The sequence below is a fragment of the Cupressus sempervirens genome, chromosome 8 (genome assembly GCF_028749045.1).
Source record: "Cupressus sempervirens isolate cs-2001-9-10 chromosome 8, ASM2874904v1, whole genome shotgun sequence".
In the NCBI taxonomy this organism is placed as follows: domain Eukaryota; kingdom Viridiplantae; phylum Streptophyta; class Pinopsida; order Cupressales; family Cupressaceae; genus Cupressus; species Cupressus sempervirens.
Genome location: NC_143125.1, coordinates 219,385,520 through 219,411,752, shown reverse-complemented (window position 1 = coordinate 219,411,752; position 26,233 = coordinate 219,385,520). Strand labels below are relative to the sequence as shown.

Below are 26,233 nucleotides of genomic sequence, written 5' to 3'. Positions count from 1 at the left end.
AATGAAGTCCATATCAGCGATTGGACAACTCATATGATGTTAGAAATTACTACAGTCAGTGAATCACACCAAACAAAGCAATCAGTGGAAGTGAGTGTTAACCGAACAAGTGAAGTGAACATTATGTTTACTATGTTAACCAAGATGGTAATGGAAAGTGTAGCTTAACCAAATATCCCATGGCAACCAAGTAAAGATTGAGAAAGTATGTTAACTGAGGTCGTGGTATGGAACAGTTAGCCTTGACTAACATTAAAGGCAATTTTATTGTATATTGGGGATTGTACTATTCATTTGTTCACCCTATGCTTACAATTTTGCAAAGCTATTTGAGCAAATCTAAGCAATTTGTGTGAAGTGTTGAAATTTGGAGCTTGAGATTGTGGACTTGATCGAGGATTTCTGTAAAGAGGTGAATTTGGTGTAAAGGAAGAACAAACCAAACAAGTTTAAAGGTATTCACCGAAACCCTAGTTTTTGAAATGGTGTCAAGTTCTGCACCAGTGAAATAAAGCAAGGTTAGTAAGGTTAAGTTGATTTGAAACAAAGATTGTGAAGAGCCCAAATACCACTTACATCTTGAGGTTGCTACACAAATTGACAAGACTAGAGCACTATCATCAATTCCCCCAAGGATTTTATTAGTCTGTAATGTTTGTGTGTTCTACCATTGCAAAATTGGTGAGGTAAGTGATTATGAGTTGCAAGACTTACAAGCAATTGTATGTTGATGGACATTTGAAGGACAAACACAAGCACTTCGAAATGAAAGGGAACAAACATGTTTTGCATTTCCCTATATTTTTCAAAGCAGAATGGATACACATTGTTTTAAGCAGGGTTCATAACATGAGAATGTGGCTGGACAAGCCAGTAAAAATCACTAGAGATGTTATTCACATGGTGACTGGATATTCCATCGCTGAAAAAGTCAAAAACAATAAGGGTTGTGTCAAAGAAAGAAATTGAAGATAACACTAAAGCATAATGGAATGGAAGAGGTTTGAAAGTCTCTGCAATCACTAATCTGGAGACGAGATTTGGCACATACATTGTTGCTTACAAGATTTATATATCCAGCAAGCCAAACAATGCACCATGTGGAGCCGTGGATTTAGCATACAAGATTGTTAAGAAAAGATTCAAGCTTGACCTCACTGAGCTGCAACTGAAGCAATTGTCAGAAAACATGAAGACTATCCGAGTTGCATAGAATTTGGTTCATTGTTGGTATGTACATTTTTCTATATAGAAAACTATTTCCCCACAATTGGTAACATAAATTGGGATGTGAAAAGACAAGTTATTTACCAGATAAATGAATATATTAAGAGATTAGGAGATAACTTTGAAAGTGTAATGTCTACTTATTTCAATGAATTTAAAGAAAGAATGCATGAGAGTACAGGATTCCACCTCATTGGTTGAAAATATCATGATGATATATGTTTTCTTGTTGACATTGATACTACATTGTGCAAGCTGTAGAGCCAAGGGTTGCTTGGCTAGAACCTATGCAATATGATGTTAACATTGATCAAGCTACAGAGGCAATTGAGGCAGTATTGAAGGAACCAGTACGCCGAGTAGCCAAACCTTTTGGCACCTACAAACATCGAAACAAAGAATAAAGCTTGATATTACAACCCCCAAGATAGAGAGGAAACCAAAGAATATGATTGATACTCTGGAGCGTGCACTCGGTGAAAGGAAAGAGAAGCAAGTACTAATGATTATCGAGGGCAAAGGCGAGGACGTTGAGGAAGAAGTGGATAAAGGAATAGCACCTGTTGTGGCAGAACCCTTGGAGAAGAAGGGAACAAAAAGACAACTTGCTATACCTCAAAGTCCCAAAGCTACAAGGTCTGGGGCCAAAGCTGCAACAGAGGTTACACCACCTTTGAAGAAAGGAGTTGTTAGAGTTATTTAACCTGCACAATTACAAGTCAAGACTTATCAGAAAAGGAAGGATGTTCCTGCATCCTCAAGCCAACCAACTCGAAAGGAGAAGAAAGTTGATTATTAAAGAAGAGGATAGAGAGAAGACTGAATCTAATGATGTTTGTCATTATAGAAATGTTGTAAATAAGAGACCTAAAATTGTTGATGAAATGGTAGATTCTCTAAGGGAACATGGAGGTTTGTCTACTTTTCAATACGTTAAGTATCATACAATGAATGAGGAAGTCAAGCAAAAGATTGTAGATGCTTCGATTGATATGATTGAAAATTCAAGAATACACCTATTGAGATTGGGAACATGATCCCACAAGAGTTCTACAGAAAGATTGATGACAAATGGCAATATGCCTTGAATACTGAAGAACAAATGAGAGAGAGCCCTAGCAAATGTAATGCCAGAACTGCATCTTACAGAAATTCGTGAAGCAATGGAGAGATACAAGCAAAGATTTGTACCTAAATAGAGGGCATTGAAGATCTTAACTGGTAAATTGAGAAATGTTGACATTGATGGGCAAAGGATATGGAAACAGATTTACAAGATCAAAGACCCTGAGGAAATCACACAAGTAGCAGATACCAAGTCAGATCAGCATATTGAACTAAATAATCAATAAGATGACTTTGCTCAAAATTTAGCAGATGAAGTACACAATATGGTCAAAGATATTACTGACAGAGAAGATAATGTTACCATAGAAGATGTTACTAAAGAGGACCCAGGAGATCAAGTGAAGAATGATGAAGATGTTATGGCTGACACCGAGCCTAATACAGGTCAAACACTAACCGATTCAGCACATGCACATATTTTGGGCTACACACCTATCATTGTACAAATCAAGGAATACAAGAAGCCTGAAACACAGAATGAGTCTCAAAGTGTAGATGCTAATCTTTTCATTACAATCATTCCAGCTGATACAAATGCAAAGCAAATCAAGCAACAGGCTCAAACAACTCGAGGGAGAGATACAAATACCGAACAGCAGTCTGAAAATGTTGATGATGGAAACACACAAACAGGAGGAGATACAACAGAGAATAAAGCAGATGATTCTACTACTGGCAACAGGCCATAGGCCCTGGGACCTCCTGGTGAGGGAATGAAAGCGCAAGGACAGACTGCTCAACCCAAGCAAAGTTCACTAAGTGAACAAAACAAGGATGCATTGAAACAATCAGAAGTAAAGCCTCATGTGCCACAGATACAATCAGTTCCACAGACAACAATTGATCAAGGAAAGAGGGAGGAAGAGAAAAAGCAAGAGAATGAGCCTAGCAAGACAAACCAGGAGCAGAAGGCTCCTTTGCGAGTACCAACACAGTTAGTTCTAAAGGTAAGAAGCAAAAGAACAAAAAGACAACAACAGTTAGTTCCAACCAGTTGCTCTTGATGACGTAATTATCATACTAAAAATTGGAACCCAAACACATTAGATCCATATGCTCTAGCTGAATATAGTGAATTATGTAGTTAGAAAGCAAAGAAAGATCGATTAAAGAAGAAGCACGAGCAGAAACAAGATCTATATGATATCTAGGACATCTTACTAGATGTTGTTCATGATGCTATTCTTGATGAGAAGACCCCCATACAGGAAAAACTTGTGCAGATAGTTGAAAAGTTGAATGAGCCTGATGTGGATGCACAGGCAAAGTTGATGGAAAGATCTGAAAAGAAATTTGAAAATAAAGTGTTCATAAAATTTGCACAAACAATTGCCTTGCAGCAAGTGGAACTGTCCACTTTGGTCACCATATTGGAAACTATTGTTCAAAATGTTATTTCATTATTTAAGAAACTATGTGATATTCCCCAACTTACATAGGACATCAAAGGTAAGTTGTATAAAATTGGAGAAGACATCAAGTCATGTGCAGATAGGTTAAACACTGACCTAGGATCTTATATGGTTCCTTATTCAAAAGTGAAATTTTACACAGGGGTACAGCATGAATTATTAGTTGAAGAAGCTAGAACAAGAGAAAAAATAAATGAGATGCAAGCTCTATTGCTACCTCATCTCATGGTCATGCAACGTCAGGTCATGCAACGTCATATTCAGAAGGCCAAAGACCTAATTGCTGCACCAAGGTTATCAATTGCAGATCATATGATTGATCTTGCAGCAAAGGTGAAAGTGGAGAAGCAAACTCTAAAGAAATTGAAGATAATTGGGATACCACTATGACCGTCATGATGAAGAACCACCAAGTATTTCTTGATCACTTGGGCATACGTGATAGGTAACTATTTCAAAATTTTGAAGTTGGAAAGAAATAATGCATATAGATCTGTAAAAGAATGTATATATCAATGATGAAAGGGGGAGTATGTTATATATGTTCTAAGTCTACGTAATGATGGAGTCATAAGGATTGAAACTGTACACAGAAAGAGTTTTAAAAAAAAAATTGCAAAACCCGTGTTCTACTGAGAGTGAGTTTGTGAAGAGAAGGAAGTATGTATATAGGGGGGTTCTACAATTTTTGCTAAGTCACTTTTGAGCTATCATGCATAATGTTTTTGCCACTAATGCCAAAGGGGGAGAATGTTACTCCTAGACACATTCATGTTGTCATTAGTGTCAAACAATTAGTTGATGAGAGCAGGAGGTATTGGTTGGTGAACACTATTACTGAGCCATAATATATTGCTTGAGCTAAGATGAGACAGATGTGTAAGTATGGAAAAGTTCTATAAACACCAAGCACAGACGTCACCAAGCAATCCAAGTTTAACCAAGTCAGAACGACACCGAGTGACAGCATAACCACTGAGCATGAACAGAGTATACATTGAGTTATGCAGGAAGCACATAAATGTTTGGAATGACACAGAATCTTATGTGTAATGATTCCACTAAGCGGGAAACTATGTTTACACGGATTGAGGAAAGGATTTCGTAAGATTCATTGGTAAATGTAACCTTAGAACCTTAGACATTTATTTGGTAAGATTCATTCCTAAGAACCTTAGATTCATTTGGTAAGATTCATTCCTAAGAACCTTAGACAGTTATTTTGTATCCCATATATACCATATATCTAACATGTTTTCTGACTCCAACAAGACTGTGAGAATTAACCAGGAGATAAGGTGGCAGGATGGCATGGCTATTCCTATAGAGGTCATGTCGTGTATTAATTATGACATAATACATAGAAAGGAGTTATTTTAAGTGATGATGATGGTACTTTGAAGAGATGAATTTACAATTACAAGGAGTCGAGAGGATTGTAAGGACAAATATGGCAATTATGTCACCTTTATCCCACACACTTTGTGGGTATTTTTGGAGGCCCTAGCTTTCATTCTTTTTCTTACCTAGTTCTTTCACGGCAAGTCTGTCTCTGGCGATTGTTCTATGGTGTCCTAACAACATGGGAGGCCAACGAAGGAGAAGAGAGACGCCAAATTGTGACAAATGGCAAAGGAGACCTCAAGTAGGGGAAATTCTGAAGAATGGGGGTTTAACTCCTTTCATGGAGAGATTGCACAATGGAAAGCATGGGATTACCAGGTTGTTTTTTAAGCGCTGGAATGAGGGGACGCTAGAAATTTCCACGCGGACCTTCACCATAACTAAAGAGCTCATTTGCCAGGTGACCGGAATCCCAATTGTTGGGAAAAAAATTTACAAAGGCAAGAACGTGTTGCCCTAGTCAAGAGAGGTGAAACCTATAATCACCCTAGGTGTATTAAGAAGTTTTGGAGATTTGTTCTAAGAGCTAGTGTATTACATTATGCTTGAGAGTAGATTTTCTCGAGCTTGCACCAGGGCATTCTAAACGACTTTAGAATGCCATCAAGAGTTCTATTCCATGTTATCTCTACGCTTCTATGAATTCTAGCATTAATGGAGGGCAAAAAGTTGTTACTAACCCCCCTCTACATGATAGCTTAATGCTCTTAATTTATGAGCCTATTGTGCCTCACTCTATGAGTAAGTCCATTGATGATGACGGAGACCTAGAGGCAAAGTCAGAGGAGTCTGATTCTCAACAGGATTGGTCGAATATTGAAGACAGTGATGATATACATTTAGAGGAGATTGAGATCTCAACCTACAAAAGGAAAGGAAAAGAGTCGAAGAGCCCCATGAAGAAGGTGAAGAAAGAATTTATAGGCTTTGGAAAAGGTCAATAGAATGGTCATCTCCTTAGATGGGGAGTATAATGATGATGATGATGACATGGAGACAAACACTGAGGAATTAGAGAGCAACAAGAAGAAAAATGGCTCTTTCTCTACAGGTGGCAAGAAATAGGGAAAATTTGTTACTAAGCCCACAAGCAGAGAAGGAAAGAAACGTGGCTTAGATTCCCCAATCTAAGAGTCAGTACGAGTCTACTAGGGAGTTTTTAGAGTCTAGTAGATAAGGTAAAAGGATGGTTGTTGACTCCCCTGGTATTTCGATTCAGGATCCTCTAACTGATTTGCCTATTAAATCCTCAACGAGGGATACACCTACTAAGGAGAGAAGGGTTGTGTGGAAAAACTTCAACATGGATTCGGTGCACCTGGGTATTACTAGGGAGAAGATTGAGATGAAGGTTAAAAGGGATGAAGGGGATGAGGTGGATCTTAGGGAGCTCATTGACCCTTCTATGCTGATTTTGAGTGATTCTAGCAAAGAGCCGACCTTGGACGTCCTCAACAATGCTAGAAACAACCTCCTCGAAAATTTTAGGTCTATCAAGTGGCTTTACCATGAAGTCATTGATATGAAGAATAGGATGAACAACCTAGAAGGCAAGGGAAATACTAAAAAGAGCGTTGATGTTGAGGTTGGGGATGGGGTTAACACGGGGTCTCTTATGAACATGGTTGCCTTTTACAGATTGCAAGCAAAGGTTTTTGAGCTAGATAACAGGACTTCTAGACTGGAGAACACGATGAAGAAAATTGTTGACCACATCTACAAAATTCTGAAGGCCTCCAATGAACACATCAAGATCATGATCGGCAATATGGAGGGTTTTGTACGTGAGAAGGCCATTGTGAAGATTGTTGAAGATCGGAAGGACCCTAGAGATAGTCAGGGCGGCCCAAGGAAAAGAACTGGGTCCAGTACCAGGAAGTAAGTTGGTGTAGCCAACGAGGTGGTAAAGAATATCAAAAAGGCCGCTAAAGATATGGATCAGCTGGAGTTGCAAGCCAGGAGCTTCTTAAGAGCATGGCCCAAGTGGTCTTATGTTGTGTGGTTTCTAGTCCTTTTTTGTTTCTATTCTATGTTGTCTTTTGGTTGTTGTCTCTTGTTGGCTGGCTTTGTGTCTTGTTGCTAGCCTGTTATGTTTTGTCTGGTTTTCTCTATGTGGGCTTAATGGTATAAATCTTGAACTATATGTACAGGGATCAAAAACTTATTATGTTTCCACAACAGAATTCACGTTGAGAGAGTCCGTGATGAAAGCTGATTTTTTGCAGGTTTGTCATGTTGAGAGAATTCATGACAGCATCATGATGAGTGATTCCATGAAAATTAACAATGAATTCTCTTAGTTTCATGTTAAGAGATTCCATGATAAAGTCTATGATGAAAGTTGGTTGTGCTTCTTGTAGGGGTTTCATGTTGACTGATTCCATGAATTTTATAGGATCTATGTGATTAGATTTTATAGCTATGATAGAAATCTTTATCTCTGGGAGTTAATTCTATTATGATCACCTTCGGCTGAAAAAGACATTTATGATAAATTGTAATATTAAATATAAAGACATGTGTCATTCAACATGTGTTAAGGCATGGAAATACTAAGAGTTGTATTTGTAATAAAAAGTTGTGTTTTGGAAATTAAAGAGACCTTCAGTTGAAATGTGAAGGGTCTCTCCTTAGGTTATATATATCATTTCGGGTGAAAGGCATTATACACTTGAATTTCATTATCAATAAAATGATCTTTTGTTGTGTGTAGTTGGGTTTTCCTTTCATTCTTGAAGGGTTTTCCCAGGATACTTTTGTGTGTCTCTTCCATCTTTTCTAGTTATTTGTTATTTTTGTTTATCTGATTTCTGGGCTAAAACCCAACATGGTATCAGAGCAAGGTTTTATAATAGCAATAATGGAGAGCGTCTTAGGCAATATGTGGTTATTATTGTTTATGATAGTTGTGAGTATTTCCATGCATATGTTTGCTTCTACTTGTGATTGCTCTCATTCTCATAGGTCATTGTTTGGATTGCTTTGGCTCTGTCCCACCATCACCTACTAATGAATCAACAATGAATGTTTGCTTCTCTTTACTCAATTATGGTCAAAGTTGAGCTTTATTGCTGATGGTATGATAAAGCGGCCCTTGTTTGAATTAAGAGAGTTTTTCTCATTTCTTTATCGTGAATTCTTCTCAAAACAGCAAACAAGTGGAGGTTCGAATCCATGTTGATATTGTACTTTAATTTCATGCCTATGTTCTCTATTTTTTTTCGTTTTTCTTTTGGTTCATTCAAAGGTATCGTTTCTATAGAGAATTTGGCATCCTCTCGTGTTCTATCTATCTATTTGGGTTTCCTCATTGTGGTTCGTTTTTGTAACTATCGTTTTATTCTTCTCCTTGCAAGTCTTTGTAATCGCTGCTTTATTCTTAAGTTTTCTATCAACTTTCATCCTAGTCATAATAATATTGTGGCAAGTTTTAGCATTTATTTCCAATTATTTTATTGTTACCGTGACTTTTGCCTATGTAACGACATGGCAAGATTTTTATCCGTGACTCGCTAATTCTCTTTTCATTATTTTAGCGATGTTAATAAGAACCTTATATGGGTGCATTTGCGTTAGTTAATTTTATTAAACGGTTTTTTTTTGATGCAACGAATGATATCGTTCCTTTGATTCCAAGCTCCTTTTACTTTTGTGTTTCTATATATCATGAGAAATCACCATGGCTACTAGACAAATTACAAAACACCTGCTTGGCGATGTAATGCAAAATAATCTTGTCTTGAAAATCGGACAACAGCATAATAAAGCCAGCCCAAAAGCTGCCTCATTCTTGGCCAACATAGATTCCATTATAGGTATTCAAGGATAAAGATCATATGTAAGTTATCACTTGTCATTTAGAATGCTCTACAAAAAAAAATATTCAAACTAAATAGTTTGATTGGTTAGTACTAGGGGTTATTTTGGGCTAGAAGCAAAAATTAGCTTACTATAGGCCAAAATAACACTAGGAACTTTTTAATGTCAACACCTACATGCCTAGAGATATTTTTGCTTTCGTCTTTGTGACAAAAGTTAGGTATAGATAAAAAATGTTATAAAGGTCTCAACATAGCCAAAATGCCAAATTGGCATATGAAACCCCTCTTGTAAGAACAAGGATACATATTCACTTACCTCATATGTTGTCCAAATGCACATTATGTACATATGTACATCTTGGAATTCAACCTCATGACCAAGTCCCACCTGACCAATCTATTACAAGCTACAGTTGATGTTGCACCAAAAGATCGACCTATCAATGCCCAATACAACCACTAGACTTTAGAACAAAGGAGGCAGTTAAGCCATGTCACAAATCCTGAAGGGAAATGTTGACGGTTAGTCCAACAATCCCTCCCTCAACGTTACCCGAGGCGATTCGAACCTATGACCAAGCTCTAATACCTTTTATTACAAGCTAGGGTTACTGTTGCACCAAAAGAATGACCTATTAATATCCAATACAACCAATAGACTTACAGATGACAAGAGGCAGTTAAGCCATGTCACGAATCCCAAAGGGGAACAATGGCAGTTAGTCCAACACAATCTATAAATTAGTAGTTCATCAGACTTCATCTTATGTTTTAAACTAAGATGATTATCTAACAACGGGCATCCAAATGAAGCTCCCAACTACAAAGGAAATCTTCCAATAACCCTCCACCTACAACTATACATACCACTCAACCGAATCAGGTCACGGAGGCAAATAGGGTTCCATTAAGCGATAATGGTAGAATAAATTCAGTTAACAAACATTTGAGGTATCTAAAAAAAATTATGTCAACACCGACAGGCCAAGAGATATTTTCGCTTTCGTCTTTGTGATAAAGGTAAAAATGTTACAAAGGTCTCAACATAGCCAAAATGCCAAATTGACATATGAAACCCCTCTTGTAAGAATAAGGATACATTTTCACTTTACCTTATATGTTGTGCAATTGCACATAATGTATATCTTGGAATTCAACCTTGTGACCAAGTCCCACTTGACCAATCTATTACAAGCTAGAGTTACCGTTGCACTAAAAGATCAACCTATCACTGCTCGATAAAACCACTAGACTTATAGAACACAAGCGGCAGTTAAGTCATGTCACAAATCCTGAAGGGAGTTGGTGGTTAGTCCAACAATCCCCCTTGGCATTACCAAGGAGATTTGAACCTATGACCAAGTTCTGATACCTTTTGTTACAAGCTAGGGTTACCGTTGCACTAAAAGAACCACCTGTCAATGCCCAATACAACCACTAGACTTATAGAACACAAGAGGCAGTTAAGCCACATCACAAATCCCAAAGGGGAATTTTGGCAGATAGTCCAACACAATCTATAAACTAGTAGTTCATCAAACTTCATCTTGTGTTTTTAATTATCAAAACAATGTATGAGAAAGGCCATCCAAATGATTTGAGGTGTCCATTCCAATGTTTTTTTCACTAAAGTACGTGATCATTTTAAAAACTGTACTATCTCACTTATAAGCTAGGTGCATTATCACCATCAATTGACTCCTATGTTTCAATTTGGGTGCTTTACGCTGGGTCTCTCCATGCAAATTACAAGAGCAAAGCAAGAATGTAGATAAGAATTTGAGACCAGGTTCAGTCTACCACAACCAGTCTATCCCAGCTCATGAATAGAATAAAATTTTCATGGGGCCAATTCACAAGACAACAAACCTAACTAGATTCATCTGTTGAAACATACACATTGACAACAGCCTCCATAGGGAAAAAATCAAGTATGAAGCAGCCAGATATAGAAAACATATACGAGTGAGTGGGAAGTAAATTTCACTCAAAGCTGTAATGACTTAGATTTCTACCCATTTCATGTCCACTACTTTTTCCAACTAGGACTATCGTCAAAAATCTGCTGAGACTTTACCCCAGATCAACAGACTGTTATAAAAAATCTTGAATTTTGAATATAAGCCATAAAATTATTTTCTTAAGATTGTGCATTTGAAGAAACAAACAACCGAAATGATTTCCTCAATAGCTAATCCAATAGTTTTTTCTGAATGGGACTATCATTGAAATTCTACTTGAATTTGTACCGGTTGGACATAATAGCTATAGGTGTAAAAACCTAGTAGAATATGAATTACGGTCTGCTGCAAATCGTATGGTCTATTTATGAGTTGTCCAAATTACATTTCGACAAAAATCAAGATATCCAATACTTTTAAAGAATACGCTGTCACGCACATTTTCTAACCCGGTGAAAAAGGAGACTTAAATAAAACCCACAGACACCAAATAGAATTTTGATTGCAGTCTACCTGCAATCCTTTTAATTTTTTTAATTAAATTGTTCGACTGGAAGTGCATAAAATCAATAATTTAAAAAAAAAAATTGACTAGCATATTAGATTATTCTTATGCTCTGGGACTCCTATCAAAATTCTACTTGACTGTTCTCCCGGTTAGACAACTGACTTCATTCAGAGTAAAAACTTGATAACAGCCTATAAGCAATCCTTGAAAAATATTTATCATAATTTCACATGGGTATCCATAAAATCGACAAGTATTTATCAAACAATCCATTAATCAAAGATTCAGAAGTACAAAATTGACTGATATCCATGAAAGCACACATACCTTGGCATTTATAAGCATGTAGTCCTATTATCCAACATGTAAGGGCCCAATGTCGCCTGCATGGAAAGCCCGTGCTATCTCGATGGCCACTGACACGCACCTTGCTATCCAGTCCCTCAGAATAAACCATACAGTCCCTACAATTTTAAATGTCGCTACTAACCCAATACCCATTTCAATTTCTCCTCCTGCAACAGCAAAATTTCCCAAAAGAGAATGCTGTGTTTTCTTGAGTATATTGATTGCGACACGCCCTGATCAAAAATTTGGTTTGCATTTACTTTACTTCGCTACTGGTATATAGCTTGGAAAAGTGTGGAGGCAATGTAAACAGGAATCTTGCACTCCAACCAAGTTTTAGCAAAATGAGAAGACAGGTTGAAGTTTCGTGTAATTTTGTCAGTACCTGGCATAAAGTCATGCGACGTGTCTACAAAAAAACTTTTCTCTTTTACGGCCTAATAATTTCTTGCTGCTTCCCTTTCATAAAAAGGCAATTGTGAGTGTTTATCACCAATTTGTTTGCGGGGATCTCGAATTTTGAGAATTGATTTCACGAACAGCGTGGTCCCACGGTTTTGGGCTACCCTTGTCTTTCGGACACAATGGTAGTTAAAATTCAATTATGCGTTTTCGTGCTACCTTTCTCTCTCGGAAGTCCGATTCTGGGTTTCTGGAAGTTTTGACTGCAAGTATGATACAGCTGTGGCGGTTGGTTATCGCTTGTGGTAGTAATCACTTTTAGAACGCAAAATTTGAAGGATGGACAGAGACGGTTGAAATTTCGTAGTCAAATATTTATAAATTTTCGTTTAGATTATATGCCTAGTAGTTGTTGTTATTATTATTATTATTATTATTAATTTGACATTAACACTAACCAATCAAATTAAAGAATTTAAAAGATTATATTAGATTTCAAATGTTTATATTTTTTTCTAATTTTTTATTATTTAATAAATTACATTTTTCATCCATTCTATTGGTCAATACTATTTTTGGTGGGGGAGAAAATTTTTTTTTTTCCATAACAAGAGCTCTAATGAGCTTTAGTCCTACCTTATGCAAAAAGATAGAAGGCAAAGATTTTAAGGTGAAATAGTTTCAAATTTAATAGTTATATATATTATTGTTGAAGATTGTATCAAATTTATTAAATTGTAATATAGTATAACTTATGAGTAACAAAATAAAATTTTATGTGACAAAAAGATAAGTTTAATAGGACATGAGTGAATCAATTCCAAAAATACCTCTGAACGACTAACATTAAAACACATGTATCTAGTTAAAAACTAGTTAATTTGTACCTTTCAAATTTGACTTTAAAAAATGACCGCTCAAAATAGATTCCACATTTGTCATTCCATTTTATTATAAATAATTTTAATAAGTTAAAAAGCAATATAATAAATTCCTAATGAACACATAAATTACATATTATCTCATCGGATTAATCCATATATTCAAATCTTTGTAGAAAAAAAAGCAAAAGCTACTATGTTTAAATTTGACATTTATCATTATATTTTTTTAATGTAAGTAACTATTTATTGAAATTTAAAATATAATATGATTGATACATGTTGAAATCTTATATTTCATATTTCTCATCCTATTCCACTACATATTCAAATCTTTTAAATTGAAAAATTAGATAATATTTCAAAATTAGACATAGAAAATTGAAATAGACGAGTCTATGAAAAGAAATAAACCCCACCAACAAAATCATAGAGAAAAACACTAAATTATCTTAAATCCACCCAAAAACAAAAAATAATACCATTAAATTAGCTTTGGATTATAAAAAGCTAAATGAAAGTTTGGGAGGACCAACTGAACAATCAAACTTCTGCACAATAATTCCAAAAAGTAACCAAAAAATTCAAACCCCATCTTCCCAATGACTAACAATCCCCATAAATTTGTTCAGCAATAAGCTAGGCTAGCAGAATTACGCCGAATAAGCTGAATTGAAATACAGTTCAAATGGACACGCTTCCTAATATCAGTGACAGGTCTCTTGTATTATGTGCAGCAAAAGGCTAATAAGCGTATAGAGGGAAAAAATATAAAAATTTTGAATGTACAAAATAATAAAAACCCCAGAAAAAATAGCAAGAGTCAGTAAGAAAAGAGAAATATTCATTCAATAATTCAAAATAAAAATAAAGGCACCGTGAACATTATAGAAACTATGAAAAATAATTTTAAGTTGCACTGTTTTCAAAAGAAATTAATGGTAAAAGCATTGTGAAAACAATAGTTTCCACCTATAGATAGGCGGGACTAAAAAATACAAATATTTTCTAACAACATTAATGAATGTATTAATTACAATTTTATCTTTTCCACATTTGTGACAAGTTGATAAGATTTTATTTTTTCAATCATTTTATCTTCCACCTCACACAACATGTCTAATCAATATTAATTATCACAATCTATTAAATATTTTTAATTTCTTATTTTAAATATATTTATTATTAGTTTTACATTGATGTTTATTTTTGACTATTTGATATAACTTGTTCTGGAAACTTCATGTAATGCTTAAGTTCAAATTATACTTCTATATATATATAACTAATAAATATGTTTTTTTAATATAATTTCAATATGTTATATCTTTGTATTCGAATTTCTAATTTTTTAAAAAAAAAATTTAAATAAAAGTTGTTAAATTAATACTATTATTTTACTTTTATAAAAACAAATCAAACAATATTATTTTTTAATTATATTTTATAATAGTGTTTGTAATATGTATAATTGATAAATGTTACAATTTATAAATTATATCATTTTTTATTATTAATATTTTTTACTTAAACAATTTATCATTTAATTTAAATACATTTAAAACTTAAATATATATTTGAATATTAAATTAATAATTATATTTTATATCAAAAAAATACTAAAGAAATAACCACAAAAAAGAAATAATTCAATTCTAAAAGATATATAAATTTTTATTATGTTTTTATAAGCTATGTATTAAAATTAAATTATTTTATTTTATTTCTTATTTATTAGATCATATTTATTCATCAACATCAAATTTATATGTATTATATCTATTTATCATTTACAAACATACGTATTAAATTATATAGATATTATTTAATAATTAAAAATTACTTAATTTTATGAAAATTTTAGAAATACAAAACATTAAATAGTAAATCTTCTCTAATTGTGTAAAATTAAACAATTAGTTTCACTTATAAAATATTTTTATATTTCAATACATTTCATTTTTTCTTATAGAAATGTGAGTTTTAATATAAAAATTTAATTCTTAGTTTCATTAATTAAAATATAATATATTTTAATTTTTTATTATAACCATGATTTTATTTTGACTATTTGTTTTATTAAGAAAAATAATTATATTTAATTCTCTCCCCCACACACACACAACTTATATTGTTATCACTCTATCTTACTAGGTTATCTCTCTTCCTCTTCCTCCTCTATATTATCTATCCTTTTTTTCCTCTACATATATGTTTATGTTGTTATTGTTGTATACTGCTATTTATCTCTATCTATATCTCTATCCTAGTTTTTCTCTAGTGCTAATGATTAAAAATAGTGTGAGTTCCATTTGATAATCAAGATGAGAATAATACATAGTTGGGGGAGTTATTCCAACTACTTATGGTTCTCTAGCAGCATGCATGGTATGCTTAAACATATAATGTGATATTCCAAATGCTGCATCACTTCTTCAAGTTCTATAATTTAAATATTGGTATGGATATCTTTCCTCATTGCACATAATTTAAGTTGTCAATGTAGAAGGTGCAAATTTGTCCAAAACATATGTATTAATTGTAGTATGATATTAAGTACTTAGTGCTATATTGGGGACTTTGGCCTCTTATTCTTGGGCTTAAATGCCCAAAGATATAATAATATAACACGAGAACTTAACAACAAAATATGAGCCATCCTATCAAATCACAAGCGCATTTCTAGGATGAGAATTTAACAACAAAATATGAGCAATCCTATCAGATCATAAGTGCATTTCTAGGCAAAAATTAATGCATTCACAATGTTAATTTATATTCTCACTCATCTACACTTCTACAACCATTATGCATTAGGCAGGAACTATGACACATTGCGTCTCTTGTTATTATTAGTCCCTGCCTCTATGGTGAGGACTAAAGTTTTCAACTCTTCCTTTCGAATTAATCTCTCATTTTCAAATTGTGCAATTTGTAAAAACTCTTGCTTAAGCTATGGTTGTTGTAAATTGATTCATTAAATGAAATTTTATAATCTATTTTTTGATTGGACGTGCCTACTTTTTCTGGTAATCTAACCAATTTTGTGTTTAAAAAATTTGGAAAAAATTGATAGGAGTGTGGCACATTGCAGGGCATCCAATTGGCATATAACGGGCCAAGGCATGTGGTATTCACCTCCCCCCACGTGTTTCATGCATGCACCCAGGCTGCATATCAAAGCGTGGGTGTTTTAATTATTTGATTACTACTAGAGTATTCTGCTTCAACTTCTCCTAGGGTATTCTGTTATTCACGTTACCATTTGCCTTATGCTAAAAATTGGATTCTAGGATTTGACTGCAATGTAAGTCCATTTTTATCACACAGAGATAATTTTGTGTTTATTTGGTAGTTCCAAATTTTTACTTATTTTCAATTAAGAAAATTACAATTTTAATTTTGTGTTAGAAGTCACGCTTTCTCTAAAAACCCTAAAAATACAATTGTTATATTATCAACTTTAATTCCTCTTAGGTACAAATCTATAAAGGCAAGCCCCACACTGAAAGCAAGGCGTTTTGGTTGTAGAAAGAAAAATAGAAAAGAAAAGGAATGGCTTCTTTTTATACTTTTAATAGAAATAATCAATGCTAAAATTAGAGAGTAAAATGTTATTCTTGAATGCCCCATTTATGTTCCATACCCTGGTATTTAGATGGATGATGCATCACAGATGAAGAAATTGTACAATGAATTGAATTTAGATAAAATATAAGTTAAGAACATGAGTGTGATTTGGAACAATTCATGTAAACACCACAATAATTGAGTATGATCAATGATAAGAAGCTTCATCTGTAATAGTGTAATAAAAATAAAGAACATTTTTTTTATGCTTTTACTATTCAGAGTCTGATTTGTAAATATATATCTTTGCTTAAGTCATGTATGGATTTGGCTCAAAAAATTTGAATCTAGGCTACACATTTTTTGGGATAAGTAACTCCCAAGTTGCTAAACCAAATTCCTATTTTGCAAGAGAAATTTATGAAACCTTATCATAGCGGAAGTGATTGTATTATATGGTGTGCAGAGGTTTTCATTTAGCATTAGATTTTCATTTGTATATTGTAGCCCTAAAATATTGCCCTAATATTTTGCCTATCATGTGACTTATATGTTTGTAAAGCTAATTGTTTCACTATGACTCTTTAGATTCCGCAAAATTCATTAAATTACAATTTATTTATGGCTTGGATTTTGACAATAACATTGTGGTTTTTGTGTTATCTGAGTTATCATTTCCATTTGGGTTTAAATTTTTACATTCATTATATTTTAAAATTAGCATTTAAATTTTGTAAACTAACACAAGAAAATAAATAATTTTATATTTAATATAAAATGGTAAGAATTTTAATTAGTAGATTTTTATATTTTAAAAATATTGAACCATATATAAATATTACAGTTCTAAGATATTGATTCATGAGAGTAAACCTTTGTGCTTGATTTATATCATTCTTATTACTTTTCTTGCTTCATGATTTGTATTGTAATTTTTGTTGTACCATTTCTTTTTTCATATTGATTATTTGTACCATTATTTTTTTCACCAATGACTCACTGTTATAACAATCTTCTTCTCTCTTTCATTCAGTATCAGAGTAAATATCAATTCTATTTTAAAGCATGTATTTTATTTTTGGGTGATAGATTTGTTTTGCACAAATATAATTTATCCAAAATCCACTTGTATTTAAAATGCAAACCAAATTAGTGGCTCAATATTTTATGTGACTCCAAAGGAATCTTAAGCCACTTAGAGTGCTTGGAGTTGCTAATTTATATTTCCAAATAGGTGGTAGCTCCTTAACCCTCTTATAATATCTTTCCAACCTATGGACTCTTCTCTCCACTAAAATCAAGCAGATGTTAGAATCTGTATCCTTCTGATTCATCTCAAGATGCTTTCTTACTACAACCATCTTCTTATTAGCGGATATAGATCCTCTAGTATTTCTGGTCCAAGGCTGTGTACTTCCAGAATTCACAAGATGTTACTGCCTGTCAAACTCTTGACCTGAGCAATCCTATGGGAGACATCAAGAATGACATAAATTTGTGACAAGAGTCCTCTTGTATGGAAATTCTAAAGAGGAATACCTTTACCTCTACTACAAATACTCCCCATGATGAACAAATCGATTATCTATCTCCCTACTATCTCGCCCGTCCCTTCTCATCCTTTTTCAAAGCCTTGATTCAAATAATTTGTAAACATATATTGCTTCATCTTCATTATATCAATATATTTATATATAGCTTCCCATTTAGTATATAATTATTTATGCTCGTCAATGGAAACCTTGTCTTTGTTCTTATGAAAGCAATAAAAAAAAATTTGGTATCTTTGACTGCATTCTTTTGGTTTTCATAAACTTGTATTGATTAGTATATATCATTTGTCCTCACACATATGCCACTAATTCTCACAAAATTCACCACTCTACCACTCTTGTCACACATTTAATGACTCCACATCTTAGTATAATTATTGTCATTACCTTATCTAAATTTAAACTCTGGTAACAATACCATCAACAATTTTATTTGAACAATTCATTTTCATGAGGGTTAGTTCATGAGATCTTTTCTTGGGTGGATACTACTATCATGCACTATTTTAAAATTGCATATCAACATTTCATTGTGAATCATCATGGCTCTTATGAATATCACTTTTTTATGATAGGGTTTTTTGATGCAACTCTATTCTTTCCCTTATCGGATCACTACTTTTGAAAGTCATTCTTATAGATAGACTATGCACTATACCGACTCTCCTCTACAAGCTACTCTTCTCACTATCGTTCTTAACCCTCGACACTTTCATATTTGACTTGTCAATGCACAATACAACCTAAGTCCACTCCATTATTTTTTTTTAATATCTTTAATCAATTTAGAGGTCACACCATTATTTTTGAATATCTTCAATGAATTGGTGTTTTTTAGTATCTTTAAACACTTTAGAGGTCACGCCATTATTTTTCAATATCTCCAATGAACAGTCTTGGAATGAACAGTATAGTCTATGGTCACGCCATTGTTTTTTAATACCTTTAATCACTTTATAGGTCACACTCTGATGTAACAACACTAAAATTTCTTTCTTCCTAAACTCTGAAACTACCCTGCTATCATTTCCTTATGTCATACATTCGTCCCCCACCCCACCAAAGGCAGCGACTCGAGCTACTCACACAACACTTGTTATTATTATAATATAATGCTTTGATTCAATTTGTTGGTGTAAATACATATTTACTATTTACACTTTACTTAAGTTTACTTAGGTTAATGCATTATTTTATTATTTATTTTGTGAGACACTTAAGAGTTTGTGTACTTTCATGAGTTGTCATGTTGACAACACAGAAGTAAGCAACTCTAATTCAGCACATGTTGTCTACAACATTGGAGTTTGCATCATTAACTGAGTTGTCATGTAGACAACACAGTTATTCACACTCCTGATTTAGCACATGGTGTCTACAACATAAATTTGCATGCTACACCTTTGTAGGCTTATCCTCTCACCATCACACTTACTCCTATGCTTAATGGAGGATAACCCATATCTGGTGGACATGTGCCCGATTGTATGGCTTATCATGTTGTTGATTCCTATGCATTTTAGAAGCATTCTAGAGGCCTTTATATACAAGCACTCTTAGTGTACTTTCACATAGAATCGAATACATATCAATATTCTAATCATACTCTTTTTGGTCTACTATTGTGCTTGTGTTTGAGTTCTTTAATCTTGGGTGAATTTTTCCCTAAGGAAAATTCTTACATGGTATAAGAGCTTGGAGAATCTCTCTTCACATAATCATTCAAGACCATCATTACTTTAGCACCTCAACCCAGATTTGGAAAACCACTGTCATTAGGAGCTTCTAGAGCCAGAACAAACCTCACCATTGCGTTCAAAACGTCGATTTGGTGAAAATCGACTATAAATTTGCCTACCTTAGGCCAAAGTCTATTTTGAGGCAATTTTTTTTTGCAAATCAACACCTGAAGGCCCCGATTTGCAAAAATGAGTATGATCTATTAGATCTACAACTTAATTTAATTCAGATCTACATTTTAATTTTCTCTATATTTTTTTTGCAATTTTTGCAATTTTTGGAAGCATTTTTGGAAGAAAAAAAATTGCCCTTCGGGTAGTAGAGAAAATTATTTTTGGTGCAGGTACCGGGCAGTCACATCCTAGCCCTATACCTTGTGCAGGAATATTTCTCCTGATTCAAAGAATATTCTATATTGTTCGACTGTTTACACATAGCGGTTGTACCTCTAAATTTTTCGGCGATCACTTTTGCAGACAGGCCTACACACAAAGTTTGGCGACCTTGCCTAAGACCCGATAGACCAAGCCCAAACTTCGGTGGCCCATTTTGTTTGCATTCTACAGCAATCAATATTTATACATCTTTTTCTACGTAATTCCCATGCATGTGGGATTAATCATCGAAAACCCAATGTTGAGATTATTATTTCCGGTGTCGCTAAAATTTTGCCGACCCCCAGAACCTACTTTTTGCTGGCAAAATTCTTTCTAAGGACCACATGCATTTGCTGATGCTGTGAACAACAATTTCATCATTGGCGAAGGAAAGTCTCCACTTCCCAGCTACGCCCTTCCACGTGGACAACACAGTCAGCAGGTATCCACCTGCCATGTCCTTCTTGCTCACCACATTGGATCCTCTTGCCACACGGCCACCCATACACGGGTAGTTGTACCTTTGTCGAGTTAGCACCATATGCAACACATGTCACCTTTTTTGTACATTTGTATAATACAATATGCCCAATCATCCTGCCACGTCAGCAAGGAGCTATTTTTTTGCTGATGTCAACCAGACATTGTGTTAAATTTGATGACCGTATGACCATCATTCCTAGGCATTTTATAACTACTATGATGACCATTTGACCATCAAATTTAAGCTCATAGTTTTCTGCCCAAACCCCTCTCTAGATCTAGTTTTGATTTGGTAGCCTAACTTTGGGAGGCCATAACTCAGTCATCCGGACTCCAAATCAGGTGCAATTTTTTATATTTTGGGTAGAATTTCCTAAACTTTTTAGTGGTGGTGTTCTTTTCTAGTTTTGGTGCAAGGATTTGTTAGAAATTACATTTTTTGGTGACTATACCTATTCAATCCTACATTTTACAACTTGAAATGCTCCATACGAGCTCATCTAGACACATTTTCAAGTTCTATTTTTTTGAAAGTGCATTATTTTTTGTCTACTTTCCAGATCTGCATTCAGATTATAGGGTTGTGTGGATAAAAATCTCACTTTTAGACTTAGGGCCTTTTCTACATTGTATTGCTTTGATTACTTTCCAAAATTGTTATACATCTGAGCTATAGTGCTTAGTGACAGATTTGAGCCTCAAAAGGCAGTTGTAAACAACAAAGTTAGAAGTCCACTTTGTACATTTTGACAAGTGGCCTATTGTACACGCACTACATATCAAGTGCCAAAAGCATCTTTTTTGTGGGGGTCTTTTGATTGAGTGAAAAGGGGGGGGGCGGGGGGGGGGGGGGTGTGTGTATTGTGTTTTCGTGTCTCTCTTTTGTGCTCTTTTACTTTTCTACATCATGGGTTCACCTAAATGTCCACTTCTAACTTCACGCAATTATTCTACATGGAAAGATATTGCATGGAATAGATTAATGGAAAAAGGTCTAAGTCTTTATGTTGATGGTACTATTCCCAAACCCATTGATGCTACAACACTTGTTGATTGGCAAAAACAAGACCAACAAGCTTTAGGAATTATTAGGAATTGTGTACATAGAGATCTCTTCTTCCACATTTCCAGTTTCAAGGAATCCAAACCTGCATGGGATAAACTTGAATCATTGTATGGTAAGGTGGATGAGGAAACGGGTTTTCAGATTGAGGATGATCTACTTCTCTTGGATCCTAAGAACTTTGACACAATTCAAGATTACATCAACAAAGCCAATGAGTTTAGAGTACTACTTAAAGATTATGGAAATCCCATGAAGGATGAAAAGTTGATTCATCACATCCTGAAGAGGCTACCTTTAGAGTATGCTTCCTTTATTTCAAGTTATAACACTCACAGGTTGAACATGGGAAGTGCTTTCCAAAAGCCTACATTTGATGCTTTTGTAGAGATATTGATTCTTGAACTATCTCACTTGATAGATTTGGGACTTCTCATGACATCAAAGACCAAAGCATTGGTGGCTAGTGATGAGAACCAATCAAGTCAAAGAGGAAAAAGTTCTAACAATAGAAATAAGAAGCAATGGAAGTAGAAATCACAATCTGAGACACAACAATCCTCCTCACAATAAGGCAATTCTTCTTCCAACAAGAAGGGAAGTAATGAAAAGAAGGATAAAAAATTTTGTGCATATTGCAAGAAACTGAATCACGATGAGCATCATTGCAAGACTAAGAGAATCGATGAGTTGGAAAACCTACTCAAGAAGAACAAAATTCAAGTGTTAGGTACTTCCAAGGATTCAACTCCACCCACTTCAAAGGGAAAAGGGAAAGCACTTATGGAAAATACAAGTTCTTCATCAGAATGGATTCTTGACTCAGGTGCCTCTTATCATATGGCTTCTTCAAAGGGAGACTTTTCTTCATACCGCACATCTTTGTAGAAAATGATACTAAAATGGAAGTTGAAGGGAAAGGACATGTGAAAATGGAAAATGGGAAATTCAAAGATGCTCTCTATGTCCCTAACCTAAGCTCTAATCTCCTCTCAATTTACCAAATCACTTACCTTGGAGATGGCAACAAAGTTGAGTTCCTTCCAGATTCAGTGATGGTGCAAAGTCTAAAAGATGATTCATTGGTTGCAGTGGGGAAACTCAATCATGACAAGAGGCTTTATTCCTTCTCCCACTTTGTGCCTAAGTATCCTTCACATGCCTTGATAACTCAATCTAATTTACAAATCAAACTATGGCATGAGCGGTTTGGTCATCTTGCCTTCCGCTATCTTCAGCAACTTTACTCAAAACACATGGTCAAAGGTCTACCTAACATCAACTTTTCTAAGGGTGAGTGTTCATCATGTTTAGTGGATATGCACCTAGAGGAGAAGTTTGATAAAGGGAAGTCTTCAAGAGCACTAGTTTTTCTTCAATTGGTTCACATGGTTTTAGTAGGTTCTTTTGCAGTGACATCAGTCAGCGAAGTTCGCTACATCCTTACTTTCATTGATGACTTTTCACATTACACATGGGTCTATTTTCTTCATCATAAGAATGAAGTGGTTAATAAGCTTCAAGCCTTCAAGAATCATGTTGAACAAAAATCAAGGAAAGCCATTAAGGTTCTTTAGATGGACAATGAAAGCAGATATGTGGACAGAAGACTAAAAGACTTTTGCAAACTTAAGGGAATTGATCTTCAGAATCCACCAGCATTCAATTTGCATAAGAAAAATGTTGCAATACTGAGGATTAGAACTCTTAAGTCCATGGCAAGTTGCATGATTAAAGCCAAGTCTCTTGATCCTACACTTGAAGTCGAAGCTATTAGCAGTGCCACTCACATACTTAACAGGTCTCCTCATAATGCCTTAGACAGGAAGACTCCTTTTGAGGCATGGTGCAGTAGAAAATTAGTTGTGAGTCATTTCAGAGTCTTCAATTGTCTAGCATGGGCAAACATATCTTCCAGAGGATGCAAGGCACCACCACCTAAGCCTTGTACTTTCATTGGATATGAAGATAGTGTTAAGGCACATAGACTTATAGATCCTGAGACTCATGAGATTTTTGCGAAGAAGGATGTACACTTTGATGAAAGTTCACCCAGCTTATCCTCTAATCATCTCCACACTTCATATACTATGGAAATTGACAGTGACACTAGCAATAGTGCTTCAACAAATTTAGATACGTGGGGTTCTATCGACAGTTGCACTGAGAGGTCATGGCATTAGTATAGTCCACATGCATACATTGCCATAATGATAGGTCCAACACAACAGGGTACATCTTGTCTTCCAGCTCCAACAATAGGGGATGACTGCATAGCAGACATTTCAAATTTGTTTGTGGAGTCATACATTGTAGACTTGGGAGACATCCTTGATGATTTACATCTTCTCTTTAATGAAGACGATCCTTCTACAGTTGTTGTGAGGGCTCATTTTGACCCTCATGTCCGTTCTCTACATTATTGATCTTTACAGGTTGATGTGATTATGGATCCTTATGTACAATAGTTGTAGGAGGTCTCTTTATCATTTGAGGAGACAGAAGGTTCCTTGGAACAGGTTCTACATCCATCCTTGCTAGATCTGCATTTGTTCTTTTCAATAGTGTTGGAAGGGGCAATTATTAGCATCGACATAGGGACATTTGAGTAGGTTTCAGGGCCACCATACATCTTTGGGATTGTACCTTTGCCTTTGTTTCTTCCAAAGGGGAGGAACATCATTCAACACTCATGGACCAACTTCTTCCTTGAAGCAGCAATCATTGGTCAACATTCTCCATTGTGGGGGGGAGGGGGACTACCTTGTCTCTCTTCCTCTTCTTTCTTATGGGGGGGGGACTTTTTCCTCTTATGAGGTTTTGTTCTTCTCATTCTTCACTATTGTATATACTTAATGTATGTTGTAATAGGGGGGTCTTGATTACTCCATCCATCCATGCATCTTGTCTTTTCATCTCTCTTTTTGGGGGAGGGTTTTTCCTATGAGGTTTTCCCTCTTTCTCTAATTTATGAGAGATTGCATTCATTATGTACATGGGTACCTAACATGGCCTAGTAGTCGAGACCCATCTTGCATTTCATCATAGTTTTCGTAAGCTTAAGGGCATTCCCCTAAGTTGCACTTAAGGTGGGGTGTTGGTATAAATACATATTTACTATTTAGACTTTACTTAAGTTTACTTAGGTTAATTTATTATTTTATTATTTATTTTGTGAGACACTTAGGAGTTTGCATACTTTCATGAGTGTCATATTGATAACACAAAAGTAAGAAACTCTAATTCAACACATGGTGTCTACAACACTGGAGTTTGCATCATTAACTGAGTTCTCATGTAGACAACATAATTATTTGCACTTCTAATTTAGTACATGGTGTATACAACATAAATTTTCATGCTACACCTTTGTAGGCTTATCCTTTCATCATCGCACTTACTCCTGTGCTTAATGGAGGATAACCCATATCTAGTGGACATGTGCTTGGTTGTATGGCTTATCATGTTGTTGATTCCTATGCATTCTAGAAGCATTCCAAAGGCCTTTATATACAGGCACTCATAATGTACTTTCACATAGAATCGAATACATATTGATATTCTGATCATACTCTTTTTGGTCTACTGTTGTACTTGTGTTTGAGTTCTTTAATCTTGGGTGAACTTTTCCCTATGGAAAATTCTTACACAATTCAATTTTTCAATTTAATTGATCAATTGATTCATAGAATTTAAAAAGATTAAAAGAAATTTCAAATGTTTATATCTTTTTCTATTCTTTCATTATTTTATAAATCACATTTTTCATTCATTCTATTGGACCATACTATTTTTGGTAGGGAGAAAATTCAATTTTCTTAAACAAAAATACAAAAATTTTCTAACAAGTCTATCATGCATTAATGAATGCATTAATTGCAACTTTATCTTTTTCACATTTGTGACAAGTTGATTAGAGTAAGTGCTTTTTATTTTTTATTTTAAATATATTTTTTATTAGATTTACATTGATGTTTATTTTTGACAATTATAAAATATTATTTTTTAACTTTACACTATGTTTTACTAGCTACTATTTTACAATTTTGCTCTAATTTTTTTAATACTATTTTACAAATTGTAAAACTAATACTACCCCTCAAACTTACTAGATATTTTGATAGTTTGAATTAAGTAATCAACAATTTATTTTTTTAAATTAAATATTTCAACTTATAATTAAATTGGTAGAAATGAATAATTCATTCATATAATATAATTTTTATTGTTATTTATATATTTATTAAAATAATATAATTATTAATATTTTTTTAATTCCCTTCAACCCTCTCTATCATTCTACCTTTATTTGTCCTTATAATAACATGTCATTCTATCTTTTAGCTTTCTCTTTA

General features: G+C 34.3%; 1 long non-coding RNA gene across 1 annotated transcript in view; it reads right to left on the bottom strand.

The window, feature by feature from the left end:
* LOC149542279 (uncharacterized) overlaps nt 1–12,443 on the bottom strand; it is a 67,966-nt gene extending 55,523 nt beyond the window's left edge. Inside the window, exon 1 of the long non-coding RNA XR_016355447.1 lies at nt 11,789–12,443. This is a non-coding gene — a long non-coding RNA (uncharacterized LOC149542279). The remainder of the gene's footprint in view (nt 1–11,788) is intronic.
* Nucleotides 12,444–26,233: the final 13,790 nt, after the last annotated feature.